Genomic DNA, 17,608 nt, shown 5'->3' with positions numbered 1-17,608 from the left:
CTTCCCCTGAACTTTCTTGTCTGTGCACAGGTCCTGACCCTCCCTTCTATCCTCCATCGTCCTTTGTGCATGCCCCTGCACCCTCCTTCTTGCCCATCATAGCCATTGTGCTGCCACTAACCCTCCCACTTGCCATGCATGGTCTTCTGTGCTGCCATGGCCCCTCCCACCTTACCTGTGTGGTCAGTTAGCTGCCCCTGACCCCCTCCCACCTTGCCTCCATGGTCTGTGTGTATGCCATCACAGTCTCAGTGTTGCTCTTCATGGTGTGTCTTGCTTCTAGTGCCCATCCTGCCTGACCTCCATGGCTATCTTGCTGCTCCTGCCCTGCCCCCTTGCCCCCAGCCCTCTGTTTACATGTGCAGACCCCTACTCCCTCCCTCCTGGCTTGTCTGTTCCATTGTAATGCCCCTGATCCGTCCCTCCTGCCCTTTATGGTCTGTTATGCTGCAGCTTTCTCTCCTGTCTGTCCATTATGGTCAGCTAGCTACCATTGCCTTTTGCCCCTCTGTTCTCTGTTGTCCATGTGCACGGTCCTGTCCCCTCCCTCTTGCTTTCTATGGATTGTTGTGCTGTACTCCCGTCCCGCATGCCCTGTGTGGTGTATTGTGCTGCTGCAAACCCTGATGCCTGCCCTGCAGGGTCAGTTTGGTGCACCTCTCCATGTCCCTCCTGTCCTCTGTTATCCAAGTCCATGTCCCTACCCCATTTCCTTCCATGATCCAATGTACCATACTTGCGAACATTTTGAACTTGGTAAGAGGGAAATTTTGAAAAAGAATAATGGGGTATTGATTTTCCCCTTTGAGTTACATTGAAAAAGAGGAGATTGTAGACAGGAGACAGATCAAATAAAGCCCATTTGAGCTTAAAAACATTGGACGTTTCCTGTCTGAATCGGGTCTGTTGGCATGTATGGTTGTACTACCATTGCCTCTTCCTTCTGCCTGCCCACAATTGTCTATTACATTGCCACAGCCTCTCTTGCAAGTCCTGTATTGTTGGTTTGTTGCCCCTGCCCCCCTTTCCACTGCCCTCCATAGTCTGTTGTGCTGCCACGGCCCTTCCTGCCTGCTCAGTGTGGTTAAATTGTTGCCTTTGCACCCTCCTACCTGCCTTCAATTTTCAGAGTCCGTGCCCCTGGCCTCTGCCTCTCAACAGTATCCTAATGAACAACTAGATTGCTAACATTCTATATTTATTACAAAAGTGTGGAACGCCTGACGTCATCTTGATCTAATCAAAACTGTAATACCTAGAGCATTTCCTTTAGAAATTACATATATGAGAGGGTCTTATTGGCATCAAAATTATGGTTAGTGCTCTAAAAGACTAAAATAAGGACATATTTTCTGAGTTTTCAAATAGCGACAAAGCACTTTTAAATTATTTGTTATCTTTATGTTTTTTTATCCAGTTGACCACTTGATTAAATGTTGCACTTAGGGGAGAGGATGTGGTGTTACTTCCAGAACTGCAGACTTTGCAACTGGGGAACCAGGTTGGAGTTTCTGCTTCAGCTCGACATTCTGTGATTCTGGTCAAATCACTTAGTCTCCCCATGTCTACAACCAAAATGAATTTGTTCTTGTGTGATGTAACCAATGCTCATGTAAAGCACTCCAATACCTGACAAGTCTGCACTATATAACACTGCAAAAACACAAAATAATAAGTGTTTTGCACACTTCTGTCATTGGGCTATATTTGGGCTACATCTGGGTGATTTTGGGCTACATTTGGGCTCTTTTGTCTCCGGTGGCCATCTTGGGAGATTTATTTGTTATGAAGTTTCCTAATTTCCTCATGTACTGCAGTCTCCTCAGTAGGAAATGCTTTCAGTTTTTTACTTTGATTCCATCATGAAGGTATTCAGATATGTCACACATTTGCCATAAATTCTGAATGTTAGCACTCTAGTTGCTCATTAGATCACTGTAGTAAAACTACTGTTCACCATGGAAGTCTGCTCCTGGTATTAAAAGTGCATGTTTCAGTCTGCATGTCAGAATTTTTTAATGAAATAGAAGAGGATTTGAGAAGTCACTCAAAATGTGCCCTCATTTTCTTTCTTCAGCATTAATCATAATTTCTATGGCAAAATGAACCCCCTCATTGTGTTCCTTTTTAAATTAAATGTTTTAAGTGTTACCAGTTTATTCCAATCAAGATGGCTTCAGGTGTGCCATACTTTTGTCATAATGGAGACAGTGAGCGCTCTAGTTGTTTTTAAGAACACTCTGGGACATTCTGTCATTGGGCTATACTTGGGCTACATCTGGGTGATATTTGGGCTACATTTGGGCTCTTTTGTCTCTGGTGGCCATCTTGGGAGACTTATTTGTTATGAAGTTTCCTAATTACCTCATTTACTGCAGTCTCCTCAGTAGGGAAATACTTTCAGTTTTTTACTTTGATTCCATCAAGAAGGCATTCAGATGTGTCACACATTTGCCATAAATTCAGAATGTTGGCACTCTTTTTGCTCATTAGATCACTGTAGTAAAGCTACTGCTCACCAGGGAAAACTGCTGCTGGTATTGAAAGTGCATGTTTCAGTCTGCATGTCAGAATTTTTTAATGAAATAGAAGAGGATTTGAGAAGTCACTCAAAATGTGCCCTAATTTTTCTTTCTGCAGCACTAATCATACTTTTTATGGAAAAATGAACCCCCTCATTTTGTTCCTTTTTAAATTAAATGTTTTAAGAGTTACCACTTTAATCCAAGCAAGATGGCTTCAGGTGTGCCATATGTTTCTCATAAGTAGGACTGTTAGCGCTCTAGTTGTTCTTTGGAACACTCTGGGAAGCTGCAGTAGAACACAAAGGAATCAACTGACAGTCTCTGCCCTTGTTGGATGTACATGTTTTACTGAGAATGTCAGACTTCATTCTCACATGACTGAGAAAGATAATGTGAATTTACAGAAAATAAGCTCTCAGTTTAGCTTATAGATCACCTTCCAAACCTCTGTGGGAAAAGCATGAGAAAATATTTTTCTCTCAATCATGATATCCCAGCAGAAGGCTTTTTCACATGGTGAAATCACCTTAGAACATACCACAATTCCTAAAATGAGTATGGTACCATCAACAAATGATTTATAATATAACTAAAGTCTTAAAACCTTCTATTAACTGCAATGCTTTTTAATGAGGTGCTATCATGTATATTGGTCCCAAGATGGCTGCCAACACTTCTTGGATGAAGTGCTGACAGCCAATCAGATCTCAGGATGAGATGTGTGGTTAGGCTCCGCCCACATATATATATGATTTTACTTTTGATTTTCTCAGGAACTACTGAACAGATTGACACCAGACCTGCAAAAGGCACTTCCCTGACCTGAGGACTACCTCTCTGCCAAATTTCAAGTAATTCTGTTCAGCCGTTCGGGCTGTACCTTGGACTAAAGGTCCCTATGGAAAATTGCATGGGGAAAACGTGTTTTGGGACCCCCCTTTTTTCTCAGCCCCTGTTTGATGAATCCCCCCGACACTTTCAGTGTAGGAGCGGAGCGGAGCGGAGCGGAGCGCCCCACCTATTTTGAAAATTTCGCGAGGATTCGTCAACCGGCGCCAAAGTTATTCCAAATAGAATGTTGCGGATTTCCTATGGAAACACGGTCCTAACTATAACTATCTACTGGCGACCGCCAGTAGATAATATGCAGATTATATATATGTTTATATATGTATGTATATATATATATACACACACATACATATATATAAATGCATATGCATATATATGCATATATATATATATATATGTGCGTGTAAAAAGAGGTAGAGAGAGGTAGAGAGGTAGAGGTGTAGAGGTAGAGAGGTAGAGAGGTAGAGGTAGAGAGGTAGAGAGTAGTGAAGAGAGAGGTAGAGAGTAGAGAGTGAGTAGTAGAGAGTAGTAGAGAGTAGTAGAGAGAGTAGCAGAGAGAGAGTAGTAGAGAGTAGTAGAGAATGAGTAGTAGAGTGAGTAGTAGAGAGTAGTAGAGAGTGTGTAGTAGAGTAGTAGAGAGTGAGTAGTAGAGAGTGAATAGTAGAGTGAGTAGTAGAGAGTAGTAGAGAGAGAGTAGTAGAGAGAGAGTAGTAGAACGTAATAGAGAGTAAGTAGTAGAGTGTAGTAGAGAGGGAGTAGTAGAGAGTGAGTAGTAGAGAGTGAGTAGTAGAGAGTGAGTAGTAGAGAGGAGTAGAGTGAGTAGTAGAGAGTGAGTAGTAGAGAGTAGTAGAGAGTGAGTAGTAGAGTAGTAGAGAGTGAGTGGTAGAGAGTAGTAGAGAGTAGTAGAGTGAGTAGTAGAGTAGTAGAGAGTGAGTAGTAGAGAGTGAGTAGTGGAGAATGATTATGAGAGTGTAGTAGAGAGTGAGTAGTAGAGAGTAGTAGTAAAGAGTAGTAGAGAGTGAGTAGTAGAGAGTAGTAGCGAGTAAGTAGTAGAGAGTGAGTAGTTTAATTTAAAAGGAACACAATGAGGGGGTTCATTTTGCAATAGAAATTATGATTAGTGCGGAAAAAAGAAATATTAGGGCACATTTTGAGTGACTTCTCAAATCCTCTTCTATTTCATTAAAAAATTCTGACATGCAGACTGAAACATGCACTTTCAATACCAGCAGCAGACTTCCCTGGTGAGCAGTAGCTTTACTACAGTGATCTAATAAGCAACTATAGTGCTAACATTCAGAATTTATGGCAAATGTGTGACACATGAGAATGCCTTCTTGATGGAATCAAAGTAAAGACCTGAAAGTAATTCCTACTGAGGAGACTGTAGTAAATAAGGGAATTAGGAAACTTCTAAACAAATAAGTCTCCCAAGATGGCCAGCAGAGACAAAAGAGCCCAAATGTAGCACAAATATCACCCAGATGTAGCCCAAGTATAGCCCAATGACAGAATGTCCCAGAGTGTTCTAAAGAACAACTAGAGCGCTAACAGTCTTACTTATGACAAAAGTATGGCACACCTGAAGCCATCTTGATTGGAATAAAGTGGTAACACTTAAAACATTTAATTTGCAAAGGAACAAAATGAGGGGGTTCATTTTGCCATAGAAATTATGATTAGTGCTGCAGAAAGAAAAATTAGGGCACATTTTGACTTCTCAAATCCTCTTCTATTTCATTAAAACATTCTGACATGCAGACTGAAACATGCACTTTGAATACCAGCAGCAGACTTCCCTGGTGAGCAGTAGCTTTACTAGAGTGATCTAATGAGGAACTAGAGTGCTACCATTTAGAATTTATGGCAAATGTGTGACACATCTGAATGCCTTCTTGATGGAACCAAAGTAAACAAGCATTGAAAATGCAATAGGTCTCGCCCTCGTTTTAGTTAAGTCAATTCTGTTTGTAATTAGGTGGCTTTTTAGCTTTGCTTTTATAAGTGTTTTTCAAACTTTCATGTACATAACAAGCATATATGTATATGTATATGTATGCATGCATTTATATTTGTATTTATATAGATATGCAGATTATATATATGTTTATATATGTATGTATATATATATATACACACATACATATATATAAATGCATATGCATATATGCATATATATATATGTGCGTGTAAAAAGAGGTAGAGAGAGGTAGAGAGGTAGAGGTGTAGAGGTAGAGACGTAGAGAGGTAGAGGTAGAGAGGTAGAGAGTAGTCGAGAGAGAGGTAGAGAGTAGAGAGTGAGTAGTAGAGAGTAGTAGAGAGTAGTAGAGAGAGTAGCAGAGAGTGAGTAGGAGAGAGTAGTAGAGTGAGTAGTAGAGAGTGAGTAGTAGAGAGTGGGTAATAGAGAGTGAGTAGTAGAGAGTAGTAGAGAGTGAGTAGTAGAGTGAGTAGTAGAGAGTAGTAGAGAGTGAGTAGTAGAGAGTGAGTAGTGGAGAGTGATTAGCAGAGAGAGAGAGTAGTAGAGAGTAGTAGAGAATGAGTAGTAGAGTGAGTAGTAGAGAGTAGTAGAGAGTAGTAGAGAGTGTGTAGTAGAGAGTGAGTAGTAGAGAGAGTAGTAGAGAGTAGTAGAGTAGCAGACAGTGAGTAGTAGAGTGAGTAGTAGAGAGTAGTAGAGAGTGAGTAGTAGAGAGCGAGTAGTGGAGAGCGAGTAGTAGAGAGTGAGTAGTAGAGAGTAGTAGAGAGTGAGTAGTAGAGAGGAGTAGAGTGAGTAGTAGAGAGTGAGTAGTAGAGAGTGGTAGAGAGTGAGTAGTAGTGTAGTAGAGAGTGAGTGGTAGAGAGTAGTAGAGAGTAGTAGAGTGAGTAGTAGAGAGTAGTAGAGTAGTTGAGAGTGAGTAGTAGAGAGTGAGTAGTGGAGAGTGATTATGAGAGTGTAGTAGAGAGTGATTAGTAGAGAGTGAGTAGTAGAGAGTAGTAGAGTGAGTAGTAGAGGGGGAGTAGTAGAGAGAGTAGTAGAGAGTAGTAGAGAGTAGTAGAGAGTGAGTAGTAGAGTAGTAGAGAGTGAGTAGTAGAGTAGTAGAGAGTGAGTGGTAGAGAGTAGTAGAGAGTGTATAGTAGAGAGTGAGTAGTAGAGAGTAGTAGTACAGAGTAGTAGAGAGTGAGTAGTAGAGAGTGAGTAGTAGAGAGTAGTAGCGAGTGAGTAGTAGAGAGTAAGTAGTTTAATTTAAAAGGAACACAATGAGGTGGTTCATTTTGCCATAGAAATTACGATTAGTGCGGAAAAAAGAAAAGTTAGGGCACATTTTGAGTGACTTCTCAAATCCTCTTCTATTTCATTAAAAAATTCTGACATGCAGACTGAAACATGCACTTTCAATACCAGCAGCAGACTTCCCTGGTGAGCAGTAGCTTTACTACAGTGATCTAATAAGCAACTAGAGTGCTAACATTCCGAATTTATGGCAAATGTGTGACACATCTGAATGCCTTCTTGATGGAATCAAAGTAAAGACCTGAAAGTAATTCCTACTGAGGAGACTGTAGTAAATAAGGGAATTAGGAAACTTCTAAACAAATAAGTCTCCCAAGATGGCCACCAGAGACAAAAGAGCCCAAATGTAGCACAAACATCACCCAGATGTAGCCCAAGTATAGCCCAATGACAGAATGTCCCAGAGTTTTCTAAAGAACAACTAGAGCGTTAACAGTCTTACTTATGACAAAAGTATGGCACACCTGAAGCCATCTTGATTGGAATAAAGTAAACAAACATTGAAAATGCAATAGGTCTCGCCCTCGTTTTAGTTAAAGCAATTCTGTTTGTAATTAGGTGGCTTTTTAGCTTTGCTTTTATAAATGTTTTTCAAACTTTCATGTACATAACAAGCATATATGTATATGTATATGTATGCATGCATTTATATTTGTATTTATATAGATATGCAGATTATATATATGTTTATATATGTATGTATATATATATATATACACACATACATATATATAAATGCATATGCATATATATGCATATATATATATATATGTGCGTGTAAAAAGAGGTAGAGAGAGGTAGAGAGGTAGAGGTGTAGAGGTAGAGAGGTAGAGAGTAGTCGAGAGAGTGGTAGAGAGTAGAGAGTAGAGAGTGAGTATTAGAGAGTAGTAGAGAGTAGTAGAGAGAGTAGCAGAGAGTGAGTAGGAGAGAGTAGTAGAGTGAGTAGTAGAGAGTGAGTAGTAGAGAGTAGTAGAGAGTGGGTAATAGAGAGTGAGTAGTAGAGAGTAGTAGAGAGTGAGTAGTAGAGTGAGTAGTAGAGAGTAGTAGAGAGTGAGTAGTAGAGAGTGAGTAGTGGAGAATGATTAGCAGATAGAGAGAGTAGTAGAGAGTAGTAGAGAATGAGTAGTAGAGTGAGTAGTAGAGAGTAGTAGAGAGTAGTACAGAGTGAGTAGTAGAGAGTGAATAGTAGAGTGAGTAGTAGAGAGTAGTAGAGAGAGAGTAGTAGAAAGTAGTAGAGAGTAAGTAGTAGAGTGTAGTAGAGAGGGAGTAGTAGAGAGTGAGTAGTAGAGAGTGAGTAGTAGAGCGTAGTAGAGAGTGAGTAGTAGAGAGAGAGTAGAAGAAAGTAGTAGAGTAGTAGAGAGTGAGTAGTAGAGAGTTAGTAGAGAGTGAGTAGTAGAGAGTAGTGGAGTAGTAGAGAGTGAGTAGTAGAGAGTAGTAGAGAGTGATTAGTAGAGTGAGTAGTAGGAAGTAGTAGAGAGTGAGTAGTAGATTGGTAGTAGAGAGCAAGTAGTAGAGAGTGTGTAGTAGAGAGTGAGTAGTAGAGAGTGAGTAGTAGAGAGAGTAGTAGAGAGTGCGTAGTAGAGAGTGTGTAGTAGTAGAGAGTAGTAGAGTACTAGAGAGTGAGTAGTAGAGAGTGAGTAGTAGAGAGAGTAGTAGAAAGCAAGTAGTAGAGAGTGTGTAGTAGAGAGTGTGTAGTAGAGAGTGTGTAGTAGAGAGTGAGTAGTAGAGAGTGAGTAGTAGAGAGTAGTAGAGAGTGAGTAGTAGAAAGTAGTTGAGCAGTAGAGAGTGAGTAGTAGCAGAGTAGTAGAGAGTGAGTAGTAGAGAGAGTAGTAGAGAGTAGTAGAGAGTGAGTAGTAGAGAGCGAGTAGTGGAGAGCGAGTGGTAGAGAGTGAGTAGTAGAGAGTAGTAGAGAGAGTAGTAGAGAGGAGTAGAGTGAGTAGTAGAGAGTGAGTAGTAGAGAGTAGTAGAGAGTGAGTAGTGGAGAGTGAGTGGTAGAGAGTAGTAGAGAGTAGTAGAGTGAGTAGTAGAGAGTAGTAGAGTAGTAGAGAGTGAGTAGTAGATAGTAGTAGAGAGTGAGTAGTAGAGAGTGAGTAGTGGAGGGTGATTATGAGAGAGTAGTAGAGAGTGAGTAGTAGAGAGTGAGTAGTAGAGAGTGAGTAGTAGAGAGTGGTAGAGTGAGTAGTAGAGGGGGAGTAGTAGAGAGAGAGTAGTAGAGAGTAGTAGAGAGTGAGTAGTAGAGAGTGAGTGGTAGAGAGTAGTAGAGAGTGAGTAGTAGAGAGTGAGTAGTAGAGAGTGAGTAGTAGAGAGTGAGTAGTAGAGAGTAGTAGTAGAGAGTAGTAGAAAGTGAGTAGTAGAGAGTGAGTAGTAGAGAGTGAGTAGTAGAGATTAGTAGCGAGTGGGTAGTTTAATTTAAAAGGAACGCAATGAAGGGGTTCATTTTGCCATAGAAATTATGATTAGTGCGGAAAAAATAAAAATTAGGGCACATTTTGAGTGACTTCTCAAATCCTCTTCTATTTCATTAAAAAATTCTGACATGCAGACTGAAACATGCACTTTCAATACCAGCAGCAGACTTCCCTGGTGAGCAGTAGCTTTACTATAGTGATCTAATAAGCAACTAGAGTGCTAACATTCCGAATTTATGGCAAATGTGTGATACATCTGAATGCCTTCTTGATGGAATCAAAGTAAAAACCTGAAACTATTTCCTACTGAGGAAACTGTAGTAAATGAGGAAATTAGGAAACTTCAGAACAAATAAGTCTCCAAGATGGCCACCAGAGACAAAAGAGCCCAAATGTAGCACAAATATCACCCAGATGTATCCTAAGTATAGCCCAATGACAGAATGTCCCAGAGTGTTCTAAAGAACAACTAGAGTGCTAACAGTCTTACTTATGACAAAAGTATGGCACACCTGAAGCCATCTTGATTGGAATAAAGTGGTAACACTTAAAACATTTAATTTGCAAAGGAACAAAATGAGGGGGTTCATTTTGCCATAGAAATTATGATTAGTGCTGCAGAAAGAAAAATTGGGGTACGTTTTGACTTCTCAAATCCTCTTCTATTTCTTTGAAAAGTTCTGAGATGCAGACTGAAACATGAACTTTGAATACCAGCAGCAGACTTCCCTGGTGAGCAGTAGCTTTATTACAGTGATCTAATGAGCAACTAGAGTGCTACCATTCAGAATTGATGGCAAATGTGTGACACATCTGAATGCCCTCTTGATGGAACCAAAGTAAAGAAGCATTGAAAATGCAATAGGTTTCGTCCTCGTTTAAGTTAAAGCAATTCTGTTTGTAATTAGGTGGCTTTTTAGCTTTGCTTGTATTAGTGTTTTTCAAACTTTCATGTACATAACATGGATATGTATGCATATATGTATATGTATGCATGCATTTATATTTATATAGATATGCAGATTATATATATGTTTATATATGTATATATATATACACATACATATATATAAATGCATATGCATATATATGTGCATAAGTGTGCGTGTAGAGAGAGGTAGAGGGGGTAGAGGTGTAGAGGTAGAGAGGTAGAGGTAGAGAGGTAGAGAGTAGTAGAGAGAGAGGTAGAGAGAGGTAGAGAGGTAGAGAGTAGAGAGCGAGTAATAGAGAGTAGAGAGTGAGTAGTAGAGAGTAGTAGAGAGTAGTAGAGAGAGTAGCAGAGAGTGAGTAGTAGAGAGTAGTAGAGTGAGTAGTAGAGAGGGAGTAGTAGAGAGTAGTAGAGTGAGTAGTAGAGAGTAGTAGAGAGTGAGTAGTAGAGAGTAGTAGAGAGAGTAGCAGAGAGAGAGTATTAGAGAGTATTAGAGAGTGAGTAGTAGAGTGAGTAGTAGAGAGAGAGAGTAGTAGAGAGTGAGTAGTAGAGAGTAGTAGAGAGTGAGTAGTAGAGAGTGAGTAATAGAGTGAGTAGTAGAGTAGTAGAGAGTGAGTAGTAGAGAGTAGTGGAGAGTGAGTAGTAGAGAGTGAGTAGTAGAGAGTAGTAGAGAGTGAGTATTAAAGAGTGAGTAGTAAAGAGAGAGTAGTAGTAGAGAGTAGTAGAGTAGTAGAGAGTGAGTAGTAGAGAGTGAGTAGTAGAGAGTAGTGGAGTAGTAGAGAGTGAGTAGTAGAGTGAGTAGTAGAGAGTGAGTAGTAGAGTGAGTACTAGAGAGTAGTAGAGAGCGAGTAGTAGAGAGCAAGTAGCAGAGAGTGTGTAGTAGTGAGTGAGTAGTAGAGAGTAGTAGAGAGTGAATAGTAGAGAGAGTAGTAGAGAGTGAGTAGTAGAGTGAGTTGTAGAGAGTAGTTGAGAGCGAGTAGTAGAGAGTGAGTAGTGGAGAGTGAGCAGTAGAGAGTAGTAGAGAGTGAGTAGTAGAGAGTGAGTAGTATAGAGTAGTAGAGAGTGAGTAGTAGAGAGTCGTAGAGTGAGTAGTAGAGAGTGAGTAGTAGAGAGTGAGTAGTAGAGTAGTAGAGAGTGAGTGTTAGAGAGTAGGAGAGAGTAGTAGAGTGAGTAGTAGAGAATAGTAGAGAGTGAGTAGTAGAGTAGTAGAGTGAGTAGTAGAGAGTGAGTAGTAGAGAGAGTAGTAGAGAGTAGTAGAGTAGTAGAGAGTGAGTAGTAGAGAGTAGTAGAGAGCGAGTAGTAGAAAGTGAGTAGTGGAGAGTGAGTAGTAGAGAGTAGTAGAGAGCGAGTAGTAGAAAGTGAGTAGCGGAGAGTGAGTAGTAGAGAGCGAGTAGTAGAGAGTGAGTAGTAGAGAGTGAGTAGTAGAGAGTGAGTAGTGGAGAGTTAGTAGTAGAGAGTAGTAGAGAGTGAGTAGTAGAGAGTGAATAGTAGAGTAGTAGTAGTAGAGAGTAGAAGAGAGAGAGTAGTAGAGAGAAAGTAGTAGAGAGAGTAGTAGAGAGTGAGTAGTAGTGAGTAAGTAGTAGAGAGTGAGTAGTAGAGAGTGAGTAGTAGAGAGTAGTAGAGAGTGAGTAGTAGAGTATTAGAGAGTGAGTGGTAGAGAGTAGTAGAGTGAGTAGCAGAGAATAGTAGAGAGTGAGTAGTAGAGAGTGAATAGTAGAGAGTAGTAGAGAGTTAGTAGAGAGAGTAGTAGTAGTAGAGAGTAGTAGAGTGAGTAGTAGAGAGTGAGTATTAGAGAGTGAGTAGTAGAGAGTAGTAGAGAGTGAGTAGTAGAGAGTGAGTAGTAGAGATTGAGTAGTAGAGAGTAGTAGCAAGTGAGTAGTAGAGAGTGAGTAGTAGAGAGTGAGTAGTAGAGAGTGAGTAGTAGAGAGTAGTAGAGTGAGTAGTAGAGAGTGAGTAGTAGAGTAGTAGAGTAGTCAGTCAGTGTCAGTCAGTCAGTGTCAGTCAGTGTCAGTCAATCAGTGTCAGTCAGTGTCAGTCAGTCAGTGTCAGTCAATCAGTGTCAGTCAGTGTCAGTCAGTCAGTGTCAGTCAGTCAGTCAGTCAGTGTCTGTCAGTCAGTCAGTCAGTGTCAGTCAATCAGTGTCAGTCAGTGTCAGTCAGTCAGTGTCAGCTAGAGCAGCTCTGCTGACCTGGTTCTCTGGCTCTAAAGCAGCTCTGCTGACCTGCTTCTCTCCCTCTAAAGCAGCTCTGCTGACCTGGTTTCTCTGGCTCTTCTGCAGCTCTGCTGACCTGGTTCTCTGGCTCTAGAGCAGCTCTACTGACCTGGTTTCTCCGGCTCCACAGCAGCTCTGCTGACCTGGTTCTCTGGCTCTAGAGCACCTCTGCTGACCTGGTTCTTAGGCTCTAGAGCAGCTCTGCTGACTTGGTTCTCTGGCTCTAAAGCAGCTCTGCTGACCTGGTTCTCTGGCCCTAAAGCAGCTCTACTGACCCTGTTCTCTGGCTCTAAAGCAGCTCTTATGGCCTGGTTCTCTTGCTCTAAAGCAGCTCTGCTAACCTGGTTCTCTCCCTCTAAAGCAGCTCTGCTGACCTGGTTTCTCTGGCTCTACAGCAGCTCTGCTGACCTAGTTCTTAGGCTCTAGAGCAGCTCTGCTGACCTGGTTCTCTGGCTCTACAGCAGCTCTGCTGACCTGGTTTTCTGCACTCACGATGCACGCACCCGACTTCGCGAAAATATATTTAAAAATAATATAAGTTTATTATAAGTGCAAATATATTATTTTTATGACTATCTTACATAATCTCTTGCCCTAATATGTATATTAAAGACACATACATATAATTTTGGAACATAAAATTTTTTGGCGGGAGTCACGCACCCAGCGCGCCCCAGCACGTATATGACGTCACGCGGGACCCGCAACCGCGCAAACATCTCGTACCATAATGCGCATGTGTCGCGAATGCGCGGGAGCAGGAGTCGTGGACTGGTCGCATACTAATCGCGCACATCACGTGATATTAAATGTATATGATGTAACTGAAAAACACGCAGCCATCGCACACCATACGTGGATCCTTCATGACTTTTCTAAAATGGCGGCTAGAATGCGCGCACCCACCGTGATGTGTACACTTTGAGTGCGCGACTCCGTTTTTTAAAGAAAATAATATAAATATATTAAAATAAAAAATGAAAACAAGAAAATTAATCAATATTTCAGTTTTAATTTTTAAAAACATTTTTTTTGCAATTTTCTGAAAAATATATAATGTTATTTAATGAATAAAATATTTATAAATAAACAGTTAAAAAACTGTAGAAAATCAGTACAAAAAATAGGTATAACTACTATCAAACTTAATAGTTAGCATTTAAAAAACCTTGGAAATTCACTGAAAAAAAACATAGGTTTCAGAGACGTTATAGTTAGAAATTAGCATTTAAAAAAGCTTTGAAATTCACTGAAAAAAACCATAGGTTTCAGGGGTGTTATAGTTAGCTGGCCATTTCACTCGTACAAACCCATAGAAATTCCTCCGTTATAGTTTGTTCTGCTAACTATAACTCGCGCGCCCGCAATGCACTGCTGATGATGTCACATATTGCATCATTCATGACATGGTCAGTGACATCACTGATGACATCACTGATGACATCTCAAATGACATCACTGATGACATCATCCATGTGACAATCTGATACACCTCATCATACACTAGTATAACCTTTCATCACTCACTGTAAAATACAGAGTACCATATTTGAAACCATTGACATACCAATACCAGTTACTACAAACCCACTCACTGATTCCTAAGTCTACACACACAACTACCCATTCAACAACAGAATCATTTATACATGCAGTCACTAATTATTAGAATACTATCAAATGCACTTATACACATATATAGACTTTGACACATCAGCAGTCATCTTAGTCGGTTATGCAGTCATCCTACTCACTCATGAAAAAAGTCAATCGCACTTACATTTACTCACTTACACAATTATCCAACTACACCTCATTTATTCAAACACATAGTAACTCATAGTTAATATGTTAAAAAAGCACCATTACAATTATACACTCATTCATATAGTTACTCTCACAATCACTGACTCTTAAACATACTTAATTATATACATCAACTCTCACATACAATGCATTTTATTTTTTTACTTCGTTGAAGATGTCCAACTAAAACATATATTCGCTCACCAAAACACAAATAAATACACTCAGTCACCCAAACAACTGTTTCCACATGCACTCTTAAACCTATACACCTAGTCAATTAACCATTCACACATCTATGCATAGAGTTACACACACCCCATCTAACCACACACAAACTCAGTGTCCCATACAAATACTCACCCAACTAATCAATAACTAATATACACACTCATGTAGTTAGTGACCAACTGATGCAGCATGTTATACAACAGAGACAGTGCTGCACACATTCACATAGTTTAGTTACTAATCCATGTATTAAGTGAGACACTTTTAATTACTCACTTAAACAGACAGTCAGTCAGTCAATTTAACTTTATTTAGTTTGTTACAACCATAAAAGTGTACATTACATCTATTTCATCTGTTAAAATACATATATAAAATATATCACATATTCAACATAACTAAAATAATCCATATCCTGTTTTTTTTTTTAAAATTTACAAAATATTCTAAAATTAATAAAACCGGGTGATTCATACGTTTGTACCTTTATATCCAAAATTTCCGATAGATCAAATACAGGGCTGATGTCTTTTAGTTGCGCCATCTCATAACGACGTTAACATACCCATACAAAGGTTACTCTGAGCCCTTAAGAATCACTTTGACCTTACACATAAATTTCCCCATGGCGCAAGCTATGTCTAAATTCCTCATTTCCATTAAAAGTTCAACAGCTTGCGTCCTACTCATTATTCTGTATTTTATCAATATTGGGCGTAGAATCTCTTTTCGTAAATCTAAAAATTTCATACAATCCAATAAAATATGTACAATATCACAGGGGGTCCCCAAAGTGCAAGTACATTTCCCACTATGATCTATCATGAGATTTTTCACCCCATTATTCATATAACAGGGATTTATCCCCATTCGCACTTTTAGGACCTCACGTCGTAAATAGTGACTTGGTAACCTATCTATATAAGGATAATGTTTATCCTTTTCCCAAGCCAAGGTCATATGGGATACTGAAGTTTTTCGTGAGAGATACTCCCCGTCATGTATACATGACGTGTCAAAGCCCAATGACCTGAGTTCTTTCTTATCTATTCGGGGATAGCCTAGCTGCGGATCCAGCATTAAACCTAGTATTCCATACACTTCCTTTATTGCGGTTTTTTCCTCTTTTGCCCAGGACAGCTCACTCATGGCAATTTCAGCTTTACACCACAGGGAAACTTTATGGGACTCCTCTGCCCCTAAGCGCTGCCAGAAGCGTATTAGTGCCATACAGGCTGTTATGGCCCAAGAGGTAATTCCCAGCTCAAGCCTTGCTGCTTGTACCATCGATGATTTTGGCAGCGAGAACAAGCTTTTTAGGATATTACCCTTTTCTTTATCCCAGCTGGATTTTCCGCTTAAGTATAGTACTTCTATCCCATACAGGAATTGTGGCGGAACCATTGCTATATAGGCCTTTATAACCGGCCTATCCGACATCTCACCATAAACGCTATTAAATCTTTTTAGGCCCTTCACAGAGGCCGCTGCCCGCATTTTTAGTGCTTCCAGATGAGTATTCCATTTTAGATTACTCGTAAACCATATTCCTAAATATCTATACTCCATAACTCTCTCGAGGCGTTCTCTACCAAGATTCCATAGAAACTTTGTTTTATTCTTCCCAAAGCATAAAATTTTTGTCTTCTCCATATTCACTACTAGTTTTTTATTCACACAGTACTCTTTGAACCTATTTAATTTTCTCTGGAGACCTATCTCCATCTGGTCCATAATCACCAGGTCATCTGCATATAATAAACAGGGTACATGATTCCCTCCCAGTTTCGGGCTAGCCCCTCTAACCTCTCTTAAGTTTTTAGGTAAATCAGCTATGAACAGGGAAAAAAGTAGGGGGGCTAGTACACACCCCTGCCTCAATCCATTTCCAATTTGTATCCTTCCTGACAGACCTCCCTCCTTATCCAAAATTATCTGGGCCCAATTTTCAATGTGTACGGCTTGGATCAGGGCCAAAAGGTCATCCTGTATTTTATATCCTATCAGGGTTGTCCACAACTGCTCTCTGTCCACAAGATCAAAAGCCGCGCGGAAGTCCACAAAGCAGCAGAATAAATTACCCCTCTGTTCTATCGACTTCCGCGCTATGGCCCAGAGAGCAAAACAATGGTCCACCGTCGAGTGTCCTTCTCTAAATCCTCCCTGTTCTGGGGGTACTATCTGATTGTCATATGCCCAATCCTTTAACATACCTAGGATTACTTTGGAGAATACTTTTTCGCCTATATCCAGGAGGTTTATCAAGCGCTAGTTTTTTGGATCTTTTACATCGCCTTTTTTATGTATTGGCCTAATTATCGCCCCTTTCCAGCTATCTGGGAGAATTCCTGTAATTAATATCCTCTGAAACATCTTTGAAAAGAACTCGGCCCACCACTCTGAGTTCGTTTTTATAACAACTGCTGGTAAATTGTCAGGACCTGCTGCTCGTGTTAATTTAAAATTTGATATAATACTCTGAATATGATCAGTGGAGAAGTTCTCTTTCACATCTTCCCTGACCCCTGGCCAATTATTTAACACTATTTCCTCTTTCCTTGGTCATTTACCATAGATTTCTTCAAGGTGACTTTCCCACTTATCTTCCAGAACCGAACACTGTAGGATCCCTACAACTTTTCCCATACATTCTTGTATCATTTTCCAGAAGCCTTTGACATTTTTATCTTCAATTGCCTCTAATAAATTCATCCAGCATCTATCTTTATAGGATCTTTTTTTTTCTCTGATGGTTGGCTTATATTTCATCCTTAATTCCTTAAGCTCATGCAATAATGCATCATTATAAGTATTTCTTAGGCATCTTTCTTTCTGCCTAATAGCGGCTTTTATTTTTCGGCAGTCATCATCAAACCATGGTTTATTGTTTGAGGGTACTTTTGGTCTATTTTCTGGCCCATTGTTACCCAGTTTAATATTAATCCTAAGGCAATCTACTAGTTGCCTTATCATATCCTCATACCAGGATAGATCCTCTCCTGCTGGTCGATTTTCTATTTCCACTAGTAATTGGAGTGCGCTCAATTTCCTTATATGGTCATCACTAATCCTAGTTGTCAGCCGCTTCGGGTCTTCCACGTCTACTTGTAACACTTTTTGCCTCTGCGGGCCCCTGTTTACTTGTAGTTCTATCATCAGTGGGTAGTGGTCACTACCATCTGCCCTCCCTACTTCAAAGTGTTTGATTAGATGAAAGCTCCATGCCTGAATAAATGCATAATCTATGGGGCACTTTTGCTGCCCTATTTTAAAGGTACGCTTTGCAGGCCGATCCGGTTCCTTTCTTCCATTTATGTAGAACAGACCCATACCCCCCAGCAGTTTACCCAGCTCCATATCTTGGTTTGAGCTACCACA

This window comes from Triturus cristatus, chromosome 1_2, assembly GCF_964204655.1.
Source record: "Triturus cristatus chromosome 1_2, aTriCri1.1, whole genome shotgun sequence".
Classification (NCBI taxonomy): Eukaryota; Metazoa; Chordata; class Amphibia; order Caudata; family Salamandridae; genus Triturus; species Triturus cristatus.
This window is presented reverse-complemented; position numbering follows the sequence as displayed.